This window comes from Lycium barbarum, chromosome 1 (assembly GCF_019175385.1).
Source record: "Lycium barbarum isolate Lr01 chromosome 1, ASM1917538v2, whole genome shotgun sequence".
Lineage (NCBI taxonomy): Eukaryota > Viridiplantae > Streptophyta > Magnoliopsida > Solanales > Solanaceae > Lycium > Lycium barbarum.
The window spans coordinates 75559735-75580298 of NC_083337.1; positions in this window are offsets into that span (position 1 = coordinate 75559735).

Below are 20564 nucleotides of genomic sequence, written 5' to 3' on the forward strand. Positions count from 1 at the left end.
TCAAAATACTCTTTCCGAGGTTATCCAAATCAAACAGAATCTGTGATCGTATATAAAACTTAATATATAGTACAGAATGACATATCGGCTAATGAAGCCGCTTGCACAACTGACATATTATACCCACGACTCTGTCTGCAAAGTCTCTAACATCAATCCAGAGGAAGCACACATACAAACTCTGACTCAGTGGCACCCCAGGAACAAATGGAGCTTGCCAACTCTGCTGGAACATCCTCTATAATAACTCCACATCATCTGGGTGTACCTGCGCGGCATGAAACCCAGCCCCCGAAGAAAGGGGGTCAGTACGGAATAGGTACTGAGTATGTAAAGCATGAAATACAATAAACAGAATCATAACTTGAACAGGGGGCACAGAAAATAAGTGCAATAACTGGAATATCAAAATGCTTAGTCATAAAACATAGGTAATGCATGTCAGAACATATGCCATATCCGGCCCCATTATTGGGCACGGTGGATAAAACGTGGTCGCCACCCCGTCACTGGCGCCACAACACAGCATACTCCAGAGTAGGGAATAGCTCCGTAACATATCATATCATATCAGAATGTGCACATATCAAACATATCAGATGGCCATATCATATCATATCATCATATATCAGAATGTGTGTACATGGCACAGCATACTCCACAACCCATGTACATGTATACCTGCCCCCTCACATCGAGGCACGGCGAACAATGCAGTGGAATACGCGTGATAACATATCCTGGCCCGGGCTCAGTGAAGGAAGTATTGAGGCATCCACGAGTAGAGTAGTGAGAAACTTATGCATCATAAAATATTTACAAAGACTCGATAAAATAATCCGGACAACAGGTCATTTAGGAAAGAAGTCAAACGGTAGTCATAACACGTACCTTTCAGACGATACAACGGATTATGTCAAAACAAAACTTCTGAGTTCATTTGTACATGTCAAAATATATCATAGGTCTCCATAGGATAGTTAAAACAATTTTTGTTAATAATCGGAATAATAGTCAAAAGTTTCCTTTGAATATCGCTCGAAAATAAGTCCAATAGAACAATATGGAAAGGGTTGGCGATCAGTGGGCCCACCTCGGGTCAAGCCGAGGTGGCGTACATAAATTACGAACCTTAGGCTTTATGGATTCGTTTGCAAAAAGACTCGGGGCATTCCGAATTTATTTGTGAAAGTTATGGACATTTTATGGCGCAAGACTCTTTTAGAAGTAAAAATGTTCAAACATATTTTCCAACAAAACATAGGTTCATAATTCAATTACATTGAATGTTTAAGGGCCAAACCTAAACTCGGATTTCTAGGAATAGAGTTTCCCCCGAGACTCGTGTCATAACCTATTATGACTAAGACATGCCAAAGAAAGAAAAGGTAGGGCTTTACATACCTTATTCGCTCCTTACGCTTATCCAAACCCAATTCCCAAACTCCTCAAAATCTACAAAAGGTCACAATTACCCAACATTAACATATAGGCATTTAGGTACTCAATCTTAAGTAACACTTGTCTACAGAAATTTGGGCAGCATCTCCCCTATAAATTCAACATCCCCGAGAATCTAACTCGGCCAAAACATCAACAACAATGCCAAGGATCACACTAACAACACCAACCATCCATTCAAAATACATTCTAACATAAGTAATCTTCTTTTCTACATAGTACATCATCTTTCAATCCAACTACGTACATTCAAATCAATATCAATACTTACATATTCATTTACTAATTCAAGATCGTTCAAACATGATTCAAGAATATTTTAAGCAATCTACACAATATTCCAACATTTCCCATCAAAACCACACTTCACCCCAAAACTCCACAACTTCCCTAGAAACAATTTTAATGCATTTTTTGCTTCCAATTTCATGAACTATCCCAACAACACACATTCTAACAACATTATACTCATGAATAAAGAAACGACACTAACATCATATTGGCTTCCAAATCAACCCATAACATTTCCAACATCAATTTAAATAATCAAATTCTCATTTCCATTATATAATACATATCTACAACAATCAAATTACTTCATAGAAATTGTTTCACCTTCCCTACACACACACACGGCCCATACATACACACACACCCACCATGCAAACTTCCATATTTTCATGAATTCTATCCATTTCTATTTACTACAACTTAAACAAACCCTTCATAACATATAAAAAGGGATTAAATCTTACCTTTTCTTCTCAACTTCTCCACTTAGCTAAAGTGTGCAAACGTTGAAACGAGTAAACTATCTTCCGAAACAACTACACCACGTTGTAAAGGACCCTTGAATTAGTAGGAATACATGAAGAAAATAATTTTTGGAGCAAGATTTCATGGAGCTAAATTTCCATGGTCATGGCCGAAAATGGGGTGGTCTTTTGTTTTCTTCAAGCTTCTTGATCTTTCTATGAATTGAAGATGACTTAGTCATCTTTTAAGTCCATAAATTAAACCCCCACATGGGCCTTGGCCCATTAAGGGGCCGGCCACCCTTGGCCCTTAGTCTAAGCCCACTATTTTATTTTTTTCTCATGTCAAGCCCAATTAGTTCATGACCAATTTTTGTAGTTTATGATTTTTTTTTTTTTAAGTTTCCAATTTTTCCCTTAGCCTTCCTCGATATTTCCGCACCCATAACTCTTATAAACAACTTGTGTGCTAGTCAAGGTTAAAATGTGAGCTTGCTCTCAACCTCCCGAAATTGGCTTGAATTATCCGAATGCGCGAAATGCGGGATATAACAGAACTATAGCCCGAAACATGACATATTGTATTGACAAAATTTATTTCCTTGATTTTATAAACCTCTATTATCTTGTCATGCCTCTTTCCCATGTCGGTTTCATGATATACATGAAGTTAATTCAAGTCCACTTTTCCTTTAGCACATCCTTGCTTTATTAGTCCTGTTATTGCAAAAACCTCTATGCCGAACTTTCCTTAACAAGGTCTTATAAGATTTCTTATTCACTGCTTCGTGGCTCGCTTATTGGTTTCACACTTGCATTCACTCTCTATTCACATAAAGCATGTCACCTCTCTTAGTCGTGTCTTCGCTATACCTTACTTTGTATTGTAGTTCTTGCTACGTTCTCATTATATCCCAATCATAATCAACTCTATAGAGTACCATTTCTTGATCTCATTCGTAACACTGCTTATAAAACAAAATAAGGCTCGTGGAGTAAGCTTACTTAACCGGTAACTATTTCTAATTGACCCTATTACACTTACCACATAAGTTGTTTTACCAAGTTATTCACATTCATTACAAACCTTAGTATTCGATGCCCCTGTCCCCGTCACGCTGTTACTTTGTTTTACTACTAGACCCGTCGCATTTCCCTTGTAGTTATCCATCCCAATCAATCCTTTATTTATCTTTTTGATGGCACAGCCAAGTTTGTCTTCTCCTCCATGCACGTTTCTTACATTTCATTCTATTTCCTTTATAATCGAACCTCTCGGTCTTTACGGAAGTTCTTGCCTCATATCACTAATTTCCTAATCAATTGTGTCAACTCACCATCCTCGTTCTTTCCTCGATGAGTAATCGATTTCCTACCGTCATTAGTTAAAGTATCCTTCTCACTCCCATGGTTAGAGATTTCCAGTTACTCCACTCCTAAATGCTCTCCTCTTCCTTCAACCAACCCATTAGTATACCTTTCTTACTTTCATCCTTAACCTTCCTTGGGTCTATTCCTCCTCGAGTACCTTTCTTCTCTTGTTATTTGTAGTATTGGCTCTGAAGTTCGTGAAATGTCCTTTTAAACGTGCAAATCTGTTCTATTCTTAAGTCATTCTTGTGGAGAACTTCTCTATATCCTAGGCGACCGTGTTAATTTGACTACACACTTATCCCTTCATATACCTTTCAAGGGTTAGGAATCTCTTGACATCGTCGCACGGTCTAACCATTCCTTCTCTTACTTCTCATTCCTCGTCATGGTCACTATCCTCTTAATCCCACTTATTGCAATTCGTTTCCTGACCCCACACATTCCTCTTTGTGTTCCATACCACCACACTTTAATCCTTTTTACACGCCTACCTTCGAACGTTTACCAGAATGGCCTCGTGTCTCATGCTTTGCCTGTCGCCTCTCTTGGAGGCCCTACTGACTCATGTTTCTTACCCTTTTCACTTTTTCTGACATTTTGATCTCCTTACCTTCCATTTATTCGCTTTCTTTCTTTTCCAATTTTCTTTACCTTAGGACTTTGCAGTTCTAGCTTGTGACGACGATAACATCAACCTACCTGTTAACGTTCTTTTGTCGCTTGGACTTTATCACCCGGTTTGACCAATGCCTTCAATATACCGCAACGCCGGTGGCCGGGATACATATACCCGCTGATATAGCCATGTATAGGATATCATACGCATTCATATATATATATATACACATTTTCTATCGCCCCGCTTACAAGGTATTTCCAAACGTACTCAAACTCACCAAACTCTAGAACTGTGGTGCACCTTCTTTTTCTTCACTGGTCTAGTCCGCCTGGTCGTACGCGACCGCTTTAGGTTTCCAATCACTCCGCACACTCTAATTCCCCTTAGACTACTTTAGCTTCTCACTTTTCTCTTACGTCTGAAATTTACAGAACTTTTAATACACTTCCCAGGGGGGTCACCCATCCTAAGATTTCTCTCGCCCCAGCACGCTTAACCTTGAAACTCTGATGAAATCCGTTGCATTAATACTGGTATAATCGCATCCACCTCACCGCCTGATCTTAATAATATAATCTGGAGTAAGTTGAAGCCTTAATGGATTCCAAGACACTCTCGTAACGTATCTCCCTCCGAATTAGAAGGGGTCTCTTACTCGTCCGATTACACAATTACTATTTTGGTCTTTTTAATTCTCAATACCTATCTTTCATCTGTATATATGACTACTTTCTGTCCTAGACTTCTAGATTCCCGATCATAGCGAACACACCTTGGTCTCTTTTACTTATAAATACTCGGCCCCTTTGAGTTTCCGCTCGCCCTTATTATTAATAATCTACAGCAAATGCACATACATAGAAAATCCCAATAAGGGTTTATATATCATACCTCGAGGTGTACCTGATCCTTTAACGATCTGCCCTGTTATATCTTCTTGTTTACCTTTCCTTTTCATTCTTCGGCTTTACACCTCAATCATACATGCAATATTCTTACCTTACCCGACATACAGTCTTCGTGCCATTGCTTACCTTTGTACTGATTCATTCAATTGTCCAATTCACAACCTTATTACTAAACTCATCATCAAGAGATACCTTTAATCATTTCCTCTACTTGTACTTACACTGGTTTACCTCTATGTCGCCCGATCCATTATCATAAATATACATTCTGATAAAGTGACCTCAACGAAGTGACTTACCTCTGTGACTTCCCATATCACCACTCACTTTCTCCCGTCGATATTGTGCTTCTGCTGAAACCAAAGGTTAGTATAAGGAAACTCACTTCCTATGACTTGGCTCTATCGCACGATCTTAGAGGTCAATGAAGAGTAACCACCCTAGATGCCTCGTAGCCTCCTGTTTATAAATGTGGCGCGCTTCACACCATAAACAGGACACAACTGGACACGACTTTGCAGACAACCCCTAGGACGAACTGCTCTGATACCAATTTGTCACACTCTAATCTCGCTAGGGTGTGATGGGCACCCGACCCTTCCTTAGAGCCGAGCGAACCCTCTGACTCTTATTACATACATAATCCTTTGAACTCTTAATCAATAAAAATGACAAACATAATAAATGCTTTTGGAAACTTTCAGAAACAAGTCAAATCTGTAATCATACGAAATTTGTAACATAACATAAAATGACACATCGGCTGATGAAGCTTCTTACAAAACTGACATTCTACACCCACGACTCTATCTGCAAAGTCTCTAACATCAAATAGAAATCATAGCACATATACTCTGACTCGGCAACACTCCAAGAGCAAATGGAGCTAGCCATTTCCGCTGGAACACCTTCTAGCAAGTCTTCTAATAATACCTTCCACTCATCTGGGTATACCTGCGTGGCATGAAACGCAGCCCCCGAAGAAAGGGGGTCAGTACGGAATATGTACTGAGCATGTAAGGCATGGAATACAGAAAAGGGGATCATAACTGAAACAGAGATTTACCAGAATAAAGTATGACCTTTTAAAACATCAAAGCACTTGCCTTTTTAAATGAAAATCATGCATATCCACATCATATCATATATACAGATAACGTGTCCCGGCCCTCCAGTGAGGGACTCGGTGGATAACATGATACATATCCACATCATATATCTTGTATGCATATAACGTGTCCCGGCCCTCTAGTGACGAACTCGGTGGATAGAATCATGCCTGTCAACATCATATATCATGTATACATATAACGTGTCCCGACCCTCTATTGAGGGACTCAGTGGATAGAATCATGCACACCAGCATCATATACCATATATACATAACGTGTCCGGCCCTCTATTGCGGGTATCGGTGAATAAAGTCATCATATGCCATCCTGGCCGCCATCCCCGTATCATCATATCATCATATACATATACATATAACATGTCCCGGCCCGCAAGTGAGAGGGACTCGGTGAACAATGCAGTGGAGTCCGCACGAGAACATATCCTGGCCCGGGACTCAGTGGAGGATACATTAAGGCATGCACGAGCAGAGTCGTGAGAAACTATATGCACATAAATCAAGACTCGATAGACAAGTATACTTACCGACACCTGAAGACTCAGAAACAAGTTTCGGGTCAATCCGACTTTGTATAAGAAAGTTATGGGCGTTTTAAGTACAGAACCTTCTACGAACGTTTTAGAAGCCATTTTTGGAAAATCAGAACAACAATCATGTTACGTACTTTTCGAATATCGTTATGGATCAAATCAGATAGAGCTCTTGGAACCATATGTACGTATCAAAATATATCAAAGTCTCAATGGAATAATCAAACGTGCTATAATTTGAAAATCAAAACTTTAGTCATATCACTTATTTTTCGAATGCCATTCGGAAACATATCAAACAGAACTTCGGACATCATAGATACGCATCAAAACCATATGAAACAGCTTATGGAAATCAAGAACGTTAGCCATCCTAGTGGCTCTAAGAATGGGAGTTTCTTTGGAATCATATACATATACTTTGTCATGTTGGTTTGACAAAGATCATGCCAAAAGAAGAAAAGGTAAGCCTTACATACCTGTTCAACCTCCTATTAGCTACGCTTATTTGTCCGAGCTCGTAAATCTACATTTGAAGGGATTTATGCTAACGTTAGCCTGTTCATCGCACATTTGTACCATATTTCAAATCATACTATTTTATATCCTGCCGAAAATCGGGCAGCATCTCCCCTGTTTATATGCCTAGCCCGAATTCCAATTCAGCAACCAACAACATCAACAACAATACAAATAGTATTAACATCATTTCCAATACCAACGTATGCCATAGAATAGCCCACACACTGTTTTCTAAATTTCTCAACCAACCAATTCGCGGTATAACTATTTAGTAATTTAATTTCCGTAGAGAAGCTGAAATCAATACCAACAACATTAATAACTATTTGGTCAAAATTGGTTTTTCTCCTCTCCAAGGCTCCTCTTTCTCTTTTTCCAGAATTTTCTGGTGTTTTGGTATGAAAATTGAGGAGAAAAGGGCCGAAGTTGCACTTAAATAAATATGGGTCATGGGTCCAACCCGGTTGGGCTCGGATTGGGCCTAGCCCACGGACCTTTCTGCCTTAAAACGTCCATATCGCCTTGTCCCGACGTCACCTGTGGACCCACAACCTATGGTTGGAAAGTTAATTCAATTATCTACAACGTCTATTCCTTGGTATGTTTCCAAATTCCAAACTTATAATACCGTCTTTGCCCCTCGAAGTCAGATCACCCGAAAACGTTACTTAAAAATATTTGATTGGAGGACTTCCACTTCGATTTGGCTCAAGGGTCCTTCTTGAGTTGTGTTTAACTTCAACTATGTGCTTCATATAATTTGTCACATGTCCAAAACAAATCTCGACGTGTGGGCCCCACCTCAGCTTACAAATAATCCGACGTACTAAAATACGGGATACAACACTATCAACGTGAGTTTAAATTACGTAGCAACAACATAATCAATTTTTTTTTTAGGAAGCATGTGTCATGCTCATGCTCTGAAAATGCGGGGTATAACAAAGGGTGTTATGAGATTTGGCAAAAAGGGGAAGCTTAGTCCCCGATATATTGGGCCTTATGAGATTGTGCGCAAAGTGGGCAAAGTGGCCTATGAATTAGATCTACCTCCGGATTTGGAGTCAGTCCATCCAGTTTTCCATGTCTCGATGCTTCAAAAATGTGTTGGAGATCCTACTAAGATCGTTCCAATAAGCGATGTGCAAGTGACGAAAAAGTTGACTTATGAAGAAGTACCCATTGCCATACTAGATAGGCAAGTACGGAGGCTTAGAAACAAAGTAGTGGCCTCAGTTAAGGTTCTATGGAGAAGCAATAAACGAGAGGAAATGACATGGGAAGCTGAAGAAAGTGTGCGATCCAGATACCCGCATTTATTGCAGCCCTTGGAAGAGATCCAAGATGAGATATAAAGATCACAAGGTATGTATGTTTTCCTTTTATGCTTTTTGGTCGTGTGTGACATATTATGGGTTGTTGTGACAAGATGGTAGTGCCATATTATAAGGGAGGCTCTGGCGAAATTTTTATAGAATCCCCGAAGACTTTAACAGTCGAGGATGAATGTTCTTAAGGGGGGAAGAATGTTACACCTCGGAAAAATCCTCCATTGTTGCCCAAGTGAATGGACCCGCGAGGGGTACGAGTATCCGATATTTTCATGAGTAAGAAATAACATTTGATGGCCCTAAGTAAGATTCCAAAGGCAATTGCAATAAGAGATAGGTGATGCTCCATAATGACTAATTATAGGTTCTGAAAATGTGAAAAGTTGTAGATTTGCATTTTGGCCAGTTGAACGTAAAATGAAATACGGACCGTAAAGTGGCATACGGCCCGTAAACTGCCATGTCGTATTTTGGCTTCAAAAACTTCAACTTTCTGCCAAATGATCAAATGGTTAAATACGACTTGGAATACGGACAGTAAATTGAAATACGGCTCGTAAACTGCGATCGTAAATCGCCATGACCTCCAGCATACCATTCTGGTTTTGATGTGCTTAAATACGACAATGAAATATGGCCCGTAAACTGGAATACGGACCGTAAACTGGGTTTACGACCACTGTGCACTTTCAACGACTGTTCATTTCAAATCAGATTTTGGGTTATTAAAAAGGACCAAGATTATTATTTCATTTCCACACTTCACCCCTTCTCTCTAAAACATCTCTCTACATTTATTCCACAAAAATTCAAGTATTATTAATGATTAACAACATAAACTAAGTTAATCAAGAGTAAGAAAACCAATCAAAGCTCATACAAGTCAAGAAATCTCATTGGAGATAAACTAGGGTTTTGCTCAAGTGGAGTATTATCAACCAAAGCTTGTTCCTACGACATCTAAGCTAAGATTTATGATGTTTCTATGTTGTTTAAGGTATCTAAGAGTTGAAATACTTGGATTGTAGAGAGGTATGGCAAAATGGGTCATGAATGTGGACTAGTGCCATTTGGAGTAATAGTTTGAATTGAGTTATGAGTCTTGATGTATTGCGATGTAAATATGTTATAAATGATGTTGAGAACGTGAGATGAGCAATGTACATGAATGGACATAGTCGTGTGTTATAGCCATGGATATGGGTGATTGAAGGTAAACTAAGAAATGTGGATAACGTGGATAAATAATGACTATGGTTACAGTATTGTGAATGTATTATTGATGTTTAGGAGTTGATATACGTTCTTGAGGAATGTCGTATAAATAGAGGAGATGCTGTCCGATTTTCTCTAGTTTTGGTCATATATGCTAACTATCGATTCTAATGATAGTATGGTTTTAATGAAGGTAGAAACGCTAGCGTTGGAGGAGAACGCGCAAGTGTAAAATAGTTGAACGAAAAAGTTATGTAAGGCTACCCCTTCTTTCATAAGGCATGGTTCTTTGACCAAATATCTAAATTTTCTATAAGACTATAATATTCTTCAAATGATTGATCTTCCGAGCTAGTAAGCTCACGATTCTTGATACGCCACGATCATACAAGGTTCCTCGTATGACGAGTAAGCCTATAAAGATATGTGTGACGAATGAGGATAAAAGTAATGATGATATTGATGACGACTATAATGCTAATAGCGATGATGATAAAGATGGCGATGATGATAGTAATGATAATAGTAATGATGCTTATGAGCTATATGTATGTATGCCCTTGTATGGCTACTATGAAACACCGATCTTATATGGCCGGGTAGTAAATGTATAGATGTATATGTATGTATGTTTACCTAACACGCGCACACCACTGCAGTTGGGTATGGATGACACTGAGCCTTGGTAGGGCCAGGTATGTGTAACATTGAGCCTTGGTTGGCCAGGTATGTATGATCACCGAGCCTAGCCATGGTCGGGTATGCGAAACACCGAACCTTCGGAGTCGGGTATGTTATGTAAATGTTGTGTATATGATATGATTATGTATATAATACGAATACGAATACGAGTATGAATACGAATACGATACGATATGAATATGAATAAAGGCATATATACGAACACGAGTACAAATATGGAACGGATATGATTTGGATGTAAGTATCCAAATACACATTAGAACCGGGAAATCCTATGCAAGGCAAGTAAGTGCCTATGACGATGATATCAGCATCTCTCATTTTGTGCTATTTTCCTATGTTGTTCATTATGCTTCAATATTGATATTGACTATGCTTTACATATTCAGTACATTTTTCGTACTGACGTCCTTTTGTTTGTGGATGCTGCGTCATGCCCGCAGGTGCACAGGGAGACCGGCTTGATCCATAGCCACATTCTCAGAGGCTACACAGCAGAGCTCTACTTCATTCGGAGCTATAGCTTTTGGGTACTTATTCTTTTGTGTACATAATTATGGGCATAGCGGGGTCCTGTCCCGCTTATGTGATATATTATACTCTCCTTAGAGGCTCGTAGACATGTGTATATGGTTAGAGATGTCTGGCCTTGTCGGCCAATATTTTGTATCATTTTGATAGCCTTGTCGGCTCATGTATATTGATGTGGCACAGATGCCAATGATGATATAAAGACATTGTTGTCCAATGGGACTAGCGTGATGAATGAATAGAAGTATGTTAAATTATGTGGCTCACCTAGATGTAAGTATAAGTGTAAGCCAAGGTGTGCCCAGGTGGGCTAGCACCGGGCGCTCGTCACGGCCCTCTAGACGGGTCGTGACAGCTCTACCCCATGCTCCGCCACACAAAATTTCTTATCTACTTATATGTTTTATTTGTTTTTCTTTAATTTTCCCTCGTCCGGTCGAGCACACACCGGCACACACACGAAGAAATTCCCGCATAAGGGATATCCTTTTCCTCCTAATGGGTCAAACTACAAGTGACTTGATTCGTAAGACCAGGGATATGTAGGCGGACTCAATACCAAAGATTCAATCACACTACAACCAATCACTCTGGACTTCTCGGTTTTGATAACCGATAAATCCAAAATTTGCTTAAATTCGCATTTAGAAGTCTAAATTGACTCAAACTACAAGTGGCCTGAATTCTCATGTAACCTGAGATATGGAAACCCATAAACTAGGGTCAGACCACATATTTGAAAATCACATAAAAACGAGAGGTAATATGGAGATGGGTCAATAAAAAATCAGGGTTAGTCAAATTTCGCTGCTCAAAGATGGTCCCACAATCCCCGAACACCGAAGGGGAAGTTGTTGACACCTAATTTTTTACCTCTCGTGATTTATTTGAATTAGTCCCAGAGTCCCTGGATATCAAACGTAGTGAAATGTGTATTTTTTACAAGTCAAAATTATTTTATGAAATTATTCAGCTAATATTTTGCCATTTCATTTGGCAAAATAAATTCTATAACATTATAAATCATTTATAAAATAATTTGCATATTATTATAATTAATATGAAGTATTTTTTCCAAGTTTAATTAGAAGATAAATTAAAGCAATTATTTAATTAGTTCTTAAAATTATCAGAAAACCAATTAGCAGGCATTTTACTCCGTTTAATTCAAAGAATCTGATTAATTAAATAAATTAATATTTTTTACCCCTTAATTCTAAATTTTGCATGTCCCAGTTTATTAAGATTAGTCATAATTAATTAAGTGTTTAATTATGGTTAAAATTCCATAAATTATTCGTTATATGGTAATTAGTGGCTACAATTGAATAATCAATTGTTAGTTTAATTCTGGCTTTAATTGATATAGTTATTTTCTATGGATTAGGTCAGTTGAAGTCAGTATTGCAATTCTGGACTAAATTGAAATAGGCACTGTCCATAGCTTATGTCAATTGAGGTCAATACTGCAATATTAGCTTCTGATTGGTTAATTCGGCCAAATGTGGCCATAATAGAAATGACCTATTCCACAAGTTAAGGTCAATAGGGGCTATGTTTGCATTTTGAGTCCATTTGCATAATTAACCATGTTTGTAGTTTGTTTAATTGGTTAATTAATCATGTCTGACCATAATTGGGGTATTTAAGTTAATGGAATCGCTTAATTGTGTCCATTTATTTAACTACGGTCCAGTCCTTGCATATATATACATGTATAATATATATATATATATGCAGCCCCCCCCCCCCCCTTTTTCTTTATAAATCAGCCGAGCCCTGTCCAATAAGGACCTGACCCCTCCCAAGTCCATCTATAAAGGGGTAACACCCCTTTCCCTTTCTCGTTTTTCAGTTCCAAAATCAAATGACCCCTAAGGAGAAAGAAAAGGGTTTCCCCCTTTCAAAACCCTAGTTGTGCCTCCTCCATCTTCTCTCTCCTCGTCATCAACTTGAAATGGTGTATATATATATATATATATGCAACACCCCCCCCCCCCCCTTTCTTTTTAAATCAGCCGAGCCCTGTCCAATAAGGACCTGACCCCCTCCCAAGTCCATCTCTAAAGGGGTAACACCCCTTTCCCCTTCTCATTTTTCAGTTCCAAAATCAAACGACCCCTAAGCAGAAAGAAAAGGGTTTGCCCCTTTCAAAACCCTAGTTGTGCCTCCTCCATCTTCTCTCTCCTCTTCATTGACTTGAAATGGAAAATGTTGAGTTGCTTTTCGCTTTACGCAGATCAAATGGGGTAAATAATTAATTGGTTTACCCTCTCTCCACAGTAGAATAGCCAAACACGACAAAATCACCCCCCTTTCCTTCGTTTTCTGCTTTGCAATGGTCGTATGCCTAAAACTCCTTAATGGTTTTTGTTTTGTTAAGTTTGAAATCCACGATTGCTATTGGCTCGATATGAACCAAACTTATAGATCTTTTGGGGTCAAATCTAACCTTTCATTGCTTATTTGTTTTCAATCTCAACCGTTAATTGGTTTCTGAGACAAGCAATTTTGAGAAATTGGTTTTGTCCCACATCTGTTCTAATTTAGGGTTTGAGAAAATTGGGGGTCTAAATAAAGAACCCCCAATTCACACTTCTAACAGACCGAATATCCTACATATTCAGACAAAACTTGAAATACCTATGGTTTTAGCAAATTTTCTTGAGAACTTTAATTTTTCAAGTTGGTCTAATTTTTAAAAGTTTTGATTTCTCCTTTATTGTGGTTTTGTGGCTGATCTTTGAGGTTGTGGAGAAAAGGAATCTCCAAACATTCAATCTCGACAATAGGCTGCACTCACAGAACGTAATCCTCTTTCCTTTGCGTTTATTTTTAGCATTTAATGATGTTTAAGTGTCTTTTCTGCCAATTATGTGTTTTAATTTCCTGTTTATATTTATGAGATTAAGTTTGTTATTAGGGTGATAAGTAGTATAATTAGCTGATATATTTCCTGTTGGTTTACAATTATGTAGTCGGTGCAAGATTTTTTTAAGCATGTGATTAGTTATGATCATACTTTAGCTAGTTAATCTTGTCTTAATCAAAATCATGCCACTTTTATTTGTCATGGTTAGTTAGTGTTACACCTCGGAAAATTTCATGCCGTTGCGCAGTAAATAGACTAACACAGCATAAGAAGTATATGATGTTCCTACAAATAAGAAATGGTACTCATTGATTCTAATTAAGATTCCAAAGACATTTGAAGCAAGAGAAGAAAGTTCGTTGAAGAAGGCAAAGTATAAGTCATGCGTTGGAAAGGTTTTGGAAAGAACCAGGCTAATGTTGATTTAATAATGTCTTGAGGAAGGGTTATAATGCTCCTTAGGTTGTTAATGAAGTGTTAAACAAGGTTCCATAAGGATGGGAGATCAAACGAAACGACGGGAATAATTTCGGAAAAGTGGAGTTATACGACCGTTTATACGGTCCGTATAACTTTAAACGGTCCGTATAACCTTACAGAAGGGGAAATTCCCTGATGGTGAAATACGGTCACTTATACGGACCGTGTAAGGGTCCGTATAATCCTGTCGGGCTGAGTTATTTTCCAAGTATAAATATAAGTTCCCACTTCTAATGTTTCATTTTACATCTTCTCCACTTCTCTCAAGACCTCTAGAAGGCTCCATACATTTCATTAAAATAAATTCAAGGTGAATCCAGGATCAAACACCAATAATTAGTGGAATCAAGTGCAAGGAGGCTAACAAGGGTTCATGGAAGCTAGAAATTTCCTTGAAATTGAAGTTAGGGTTTTCTCCAAGTGAAGTATTTTCATCCAAAGCCCATTCCTACATAATCAAGGGTAGGTTTTATGATCATTTCATGTTATTAAGAATATTGAATGGTTGAAAGACTTGGATTGAGGAGGAAAGTAGAATATGGAGCTCAAATGTGAAAATAATGGTATTCCTGAATGGTGACTTGACTGGAATTATAGTTCTTGACATGTTGTGAATATGATCTTGTTATAAATTATATAAATAATGTTAAAGAAGCATTATATGAGGATGAATGTGGTGTTGTATTGTAGCTATGGTTATGGATGACGTTGAAATAGAATTGTGAGAATTGAATAATGTATAGCTCGGTGAAGATCATTGAGTACGATATTGTAGTGTTGCTATTGATGTTTGGAAGTTGATTATTATATGGAGAAAGTTATAGAAACAAATGAGATGCTGCCCAATTTTCATTAGCTTTAGCTTAAGCTTAAGTATGTTTCCGGTTATCTAATCTTAGTATGAATTCCCTTGAATGTAGAGTTGTAAGCTTGGAAGGAGGACGCTTAGTCGTTAAGGAAACATAAAGGTATGTGAGGCTAGTCCCTTCCTTTTCTAAGGCATGATTCCTATAATATCACTTCCTTTATCTTTCTATGACTTTCTCATAATCTAGAAATTATAAGTCTATGATTATTAAGAGCTATTCGCAAGATAATGATAAGAGACGTGTTATAAATGTGATAATGATGACGATGAATCAAATCTAGAGACCCTAAAGCTCATGACGTGATATTCTTATGAAGCTAATGATCCTTATATGATTCCTTCATGTTACTCATTGTTGTTAGACTCACCTTATGATGCTAGTTCCTTCAAGGTGAGACATGATGATCATGACTACTCCATAATGGAATCGGGGGTTCTCGACCTTACGTCACCCCAATAGAATTGTACCTTTACTTGAGTTCTAATGCATGCTTTATGATAAGTATATAATGATGAGATTACACCGCGCCTACATGGCCGGGCAGACACCGCTAAGGCGGGCAGCATATACACCATGTCTAGATGGCATGGGCAGACATCACTAGTGGGTGGCATGAGATGTTTACCCCGGATGCGGGCTAATGATGATCACACCGCACCTATATGGTCGGGCAATTACATATATATGTTTACATGATATGATGTTGTGTATTATATGAGTTAGCATGCATGACTCCGCCTTAAGAGGCAACCAGTTACAGGTTACTCCTTTATCTTATATTCTTGCATCTCTTTATCATGTTATTGTTTATGACTTACATACTCAGTACATTGTTCGTACTGATGTCCTTTCTTTTTGGACGTTGTGTTCATGCCCACAGGTAGATAGGGAGGCTACCCAGATTCTTAGGAGCTATTCAGCAGATTCGATTCACGAGAGCACTCCACTATTCTGGAGGTGCCATTTGTTGAAACATTCTTTTGTGTATATATTTGGGCACGACAGGGTCCTGTCCTGTCCTTATGTCTCAGTACAATAGTAGAGGCTCGTAGATACTTATGCGTGGGTAGTATTTGTCTCATGAATACATCAGCGTATATTTTGTATATCATTTTTGCAGCCGTGAGGGCTAATGTATATTTATGTATTGCCTTGGAGATTATATGTGTCCAAGATAATGAGTGGTGCTCAGTAGTCAGCTCCGAGTACCCGTCATGGCCCCCCTATTCGGGTCGTGACAAAAGTGGTATCGGAGCAGTTCCGTCCTAGGGTGCGTCTATGAGCCCTGTCTGGCAGAGTCTTGTTTATGGGTGTAAAGCACGCCACACTTATAAACAAGAGGCTGCAGGGCATTTAGGAACAAATGACCGTCATTCTTCATGTTAGATCGTGAGATAGAGCCATGTTGTAATATTTCCTTTCCTCTAATTGTGCGTCATGATTTCAGTGATGCCGGTAAAGAGGAAAACCGCAGCCGCCTAGAAGAGCAAGGCTACGATAGAAAGCCAGATGGAAAGAGAGCCACCAACGAATAGAAGAAGGTGAATCCCATAATGAGGCTCCATCCAATACCTCTCACACTCCGTCTATTCTAGAAGAAGAAGGAGGGGTCTCTACTCCAGCTCCTATGCCTCTAGTTCCCCCACTAGGTGCTTCGGGTCAATAGATGACTGAGCCCATTCAGTTATTGACTTAGTTGGTTGCCGCTCAGGCTCAACAACAAGGTGTGGGTCCCGCTGATAGAGCCACTAGTGCAAGGGCTCGTGATTTCATGAGATTAAATCCCCCAGAATTTTTCGGGTAGAAGCTGGATGAAGACCCGCAAGGTTTTATAGATGAAATGTTGAGGACGTTGAGAATCATCCATGCCTCCGATACTGAATTTGTGGAGTTGGCATCTTATAGACTTCGGGATGTAGCGGTCCTTTGGTAAAATAATTGGATTTCTTCATGAGGAGAGGATGCACCTCCCCTGGTTTGGCAAAAGTTCGTGAAAGCTTTTATTTGTCTTTATTCGCCGCCCGAGGTTTGTTAGGCCAGAGCTGATAAATTCTTGAATCTTAAGTAAGGGAATATGAGTTCCCGGGAGTATAGCCTTCACTTTATTTCATTGGCCAGATATGCTCCGTCTATGGTGGCTGATATGGGAGATAGAATACATAGATTTATGAGTGTCTTAGGTCCATATTTGTTCAAGGATTGTCTGACGGCTTCACTACAGGACGGGATGGACATTTCCCATATTCAGGCTCCTAGAATTTGGAAGAGCAGCAACAACCGTAGATGGGTGAGCGCGATATTGATAGCGAACAGAAGAAGAGGGCCAGATCTACCGGTTCTAGTAGTGAGTATAGAGGGGTCGGCGGCAACAGTATTCCAGATATTCGGGCCAGTCCGCGATGAGTGCACCTTCTCAGTTTGTAGGTAGGAGATTCGATCGCCCTATTTATTCTGGTATGGGTCAGAGTTCGAGAGTCTCAGGTCCTCAATTCGGAGGTGATCCTAGCTAGCGGAGACCACCGGTGCCACGATGTAGCCAGTGTGGTAGATTACATTCCGGTCAGTGTCGCCGAGGTTCAGATGCTTGCTACGCCTGTGGTTAGATTGGGCACATGATGCGTGATTGTCCATCGATGGGTAGTAGAGTTGGGGCTCAGCCCACAGGATTAGCAGCTGGTTCTTCCTCTTTCGCTCGCCCGGTAATGCAGACTCTCCAGACTCCAGCATGCCACGGTAGGGGCAAAGGCGGAGCGTCCAGTTCAGGCTGCACCAAGCCTCGTATTTATGCTTTAGCCGAACGTCAGGATCTTGAGTCCTCCCCGGATGTGGTTACAGTTATACTATCCATGTTCTCTCATGATGCTTATACATTGATTGATCTAGGTTCTACGCTATCTTATATTACTCCTTGTATTGTTGGCCGCATTGGGGTGAAACCTGAGCCAATTAAACCTTTTGAGGTATCTACTCCGATTGGTGATCCAGTAATAGCTAGACAAGTGTATAAAAATTGTGTGATTGTGGTATATGTGATCGTCAAACTAAAGTAGATTTGGTTGAGCTGAAAATGTTAGTGTTATATCCCATACTTTTGCGCATTTGGAAAAATTAAAATAATCTTGACTTGTAGGAAATAAGGCTATGTTTTATTTTATTTGACATATGTGTGATATTCATGAAAAATATTGATGCGGAAATGCGGAGAAAGGCCAAGGGCAAAATTGGAATTTTAGAAATTTGTTCCGTGAATTACAAAATAAGATTCATAATAAATTGGGCTCAAAAAAATAAAAGAGAAATTGAGGCCCAAACTAAGGGGGGTGGCCGACCATATGGCCTTGGCCCCAAGTCCATGGAAATTAATCCATGTGACAAATAAATAAAGAGGGTCAATACATATCCTTCATTGGAACATTCAAGACACAAAAATAAAACAAAAGAAAGTGTGAGAGCCAAGAGAGGCCTTCGGCCATAGCAAAAAAGGAGAAGAAAAATTTCCAAGTCCTTCAATCTTGATCCAAAAATCTCTTTCTTCTTGAATTCTTATTAAGTTCAAGACGCTCTTCGACGTGGTATAATTAGTTAAGTGAGAAAACTACGTTTGCGGCAAGTAGAAATTTGAAGAAAAAGGTAAGAATTTTATCCTTTTATGTTATGGAAGAAGTATATATGTTATAATGATTAGAATTGCATGAAAATTATGGAATTGTGATATGTGTGTGCATGGCCGTGTGGGTGTGTAAGTAGGTGTGTGGCCGTGTGTGGTATGATGGTATGGGATGGTGAATTAAATTTTATTTAGCTTGTTAGTTGTGTCGTTGTGGTATTTATGATGTGAATAAAGGTTTAAATGATTCGAGTCGGCATTGAAATTGGTTATGAGTCGTTATAGGGAATTATGTGATTCTAGTGAAGTTTTATGTAATTATGGGAGAAAAATTTTAAAATGTGAATTATTGTTGTGGTTGGTGAATTTGGAAGAAGACAATGCGATTTGGTGGTTTCGTTGCATTTGTGGAAGTTTCGGATGGAATATGATGTTGGCGGGATTGTTCGAATCCTTGAAAATTGTTTGGAATGCTATTGAATTATGTTTGAATAATCTTAAATTAGTTAAGGAATATGGAAATGTTGATATTAGTTTGAAAGTGTGAAGTTGGAATAGAGGTTGTTGCACTATGTAGGGAGGAAGACTAGTTGTGTTAGAATGTGTTTTGTTGTGATTGTTGATGTTGTTGGTATTGTTGTGGGTGTTGTTGATATTATGGCCGAGATAATTCTCGGGGACGTTGAATTTATAGGGAAAATGCTGCCGAAATTTCTGTAGACCAATATGGATTTAAGATTGAATTCTTAAAAGCTTGAAATTCACATTTGGTAATTATGACCAATTGTAGATTTTGGAGGAAACGGGAGTTGAGTTCGGACGAGGGTAAAACGCGAATAAGGTATGTAAAGCCCTACCTTTCCTTCTTTTGGCATGTCCTAGGTGTACTAGGTTTGGATTTGAGCCTCGGGGAATAATCTGTTCATGGAAATCCGAGTTTACTTTTAGTACTATTTCATTCAGTAAAATTGAATTAGAACCTTTGCATTTTGTTGGAAGAAATGTTCAAACATTCGTAAATTTTACAAACGTAACCAAATCGCCCTGGAACTTTTATGGATGACTCCATCGGGTCTAATGTTTGTAAATTACGTACGCCACCTCGACTTGACCCGAGGTGGGCCCACTAACCCCGAGACTCCTTCGTTTGTCCTACTTGACTTATCTTTGTATGATATCAGAAAGAGACTTTTTCGTATGATTTTAGCTACTAAAGAATAACGTCTTGATTGCTCCATTATAATCTAAATTACATCTTGAACTATAAATACGATTTCAGAAGTACTTTTGTGAGATAGACTCCATATTGATCAGTTGTTCAAACTAGTTTACCTAACTTGTTGTCATATGATTATATCAAGTCTTCACAAATGTTTTGATATGTAAATTGCATTAGTTTCTCACTACTCCGCTCGTGCATATTGTTATGATATCGTTCGCCGGATCCCGGGCCGGTTTTGTAATCGTGCGTACTATGACATATTCGGCAGTATGATGTGTTAAGGTTCCCGAGACCTCGCCATAGGGCCGGGTACCGTTTATGGAGTTATGATGTGATATGGCATATGACATGTTCTGATGATATGATATGTTGTGATGATACGTTATGTTCGGGGTGTGTACGGAGATTTGAAACCTTCTGGAGTATGCTGTGTT